The 1,942-nt window shown below is 34.4% G+C and overlaps 1 pseudogene; it reads right to left on the reverse strand.

Annotated features, from left to right (window-relative positions):
• Nucleotides 1-709: 709 nt before the first annotated feature.
• Nucleotides 710-1,701, reverse strand: LOC123939355 (annotated as a pseudogene).
• Nucleotides 1,702-1,942: the final 241 nt, after the last annotated feature.

Raw genomic sequence — 1,942 nt, forward strand, 5'->3', positions numbered from 1 at the left:
TACTAATATATATTATATATATATATATATATATATATATATATTATATATATATATATACTTTGGAGAAAGTATATATATATACTTTTTTGGAGAAATTGATATTTAAATCTTTCACACATGTTTTAATGTGTTTTTTGTTGAGTTTTATGAGTTATTCATGTATTCTAGATGTATATTACTCAATTATTTACTTACTTAAAATACTTGGGCTATTTTTTCACTTTATTAAAGGATGTTTATCAGAGGGAATGGAGGTTGTGGGTGGATTAGCTGCTGGACATTGTATGTAAGTGTTGAATTGCTAAATGTGAATGAATGTGAATTCATTGAATTGCTAAATGTGAAATGAATATTACACAGTTTGTTAACTAACTGAGATTCATGGAGCACTGGGTGTGGTGCATAAACAATGAATCTTGGAAAAATAAAAAATAAAATAAAATTTTAAAAAGTCCTCTTTATATTGAAATGAAAAATAAATAAATAAATAACTTGAAAAAGAAAAAAGTCAAGAATTTTTAAAAATAATATAATTATTATACACAAAAATTACTATATATAAAAAGATCCAAAATATATAGTTCTGTTTCAATTTCAAAATAAAACAGTAACAGTTATAGATATAATGCACATATAAATATTCCCTAGAAAATTTCACACAATTCCTTTTGTATAACCTTGAAATTTGGGACAAATCAATGTAATCTTAGTCATGACTTAAGGTAGCACACTGACCCATACACTTTCTCAGGGCTTCCTTGACATCACTGTTCCTCATACTATAGATGATGGGGTTCAGAAAAGGAGTGAAGATAGTATAGAACACCGACACTATCTTATCATGGTTAACTGACCTGTAGGATTTGATTCTCATATAGATAAAAATACCAGCTCCATAAAAGAGTCCCTCCACAGAGAGATTTGAGGAGCATGTAGCAAAACCCTTCTTGCGGGCTTCTCTAGAATGCATCTGGATAACTGCAGCAAAGATAAGACTATAGGAAATCAGGATGAGAGAAAATGGGACCAGGAGCATTAACACACAACAGATATACATGACATTTTCATAGACCAATGTATTGGCACAAGTCAAACACACCAGAGTAGGGGCCTCACAGAAGAAATGATTGATCTCATGCACATGGCAAAATCAAAAACTCAGGGTAACAGCAGCCTGCATGAGGCCATCAGCTGCCCCCAGTAACCAAGACCCCACAGTCATTCTCAGGCATAATTTCCAGCTCATGAGAACGACATATCACAGTGGGTGGCAAACAGCCACATAGCGATCATAGGATATGGATGCCAAGAGGAAACACTCGCCCCTTTCCAAAGTGATGAAGAAGAAGATATGCAACCCACAGTCAGAAGGAGAAATGGACTTTAGGCCAGTCAAGTAGTCAGCTGCCATTTTGGGCACAATGGTGGAGACTAGCATCATGTCCATGAGGGAGAGTTGGTTCAACAGGAAGTGGCAGTGTGAAGCCAGACATCCTGATGGATCAGGAAAATCATGAGAGCATTGCCTAGTAGGGAGGTGACGGCAATTGTGAGAACCATCACAAAGAGAAATAGATGGGCTTCTGTGTGATTAAAGAGTCCTAGGAGAATGAAATCTGTGGTGGTGTTCCAAATGTTCATGATTTCAAACAAGACAAAAACTGCAAATGAAGAGATAGATGATAGAGTTTTCATCATCTTACTTTCTCAGAATATGTTCCCAATGCAAGACAATAATACTAAATTCAACATTTCATTAACTGTATAAAGTGTGTAATGATGTTTCCCCTCAAATTCACAGAGACACAATCTTTTGGTAAATAATATAAAATATATGTGTTAGTACCCAGTATAAAGATAAGTTCTTTTCTTCTTCAGGCCCAAAAGAATCTAAATCTCTGAAGGCATTCTCTTTGCTGATCTGCTAGTACTGAAACTG

The sequence above is a fragment of the Meles meles genome, chromosome 3, assembly GCF_922984935.1.
Source record: "Meles meles chromosome 3, mMelMel3.1 paternal haplotype, whole genome shotgun sequence".
NCBI lineage: Eukaryota > Metazoa > Chordata > Mammalia > Carnivora > Mustelidae > Meles > Meles meles.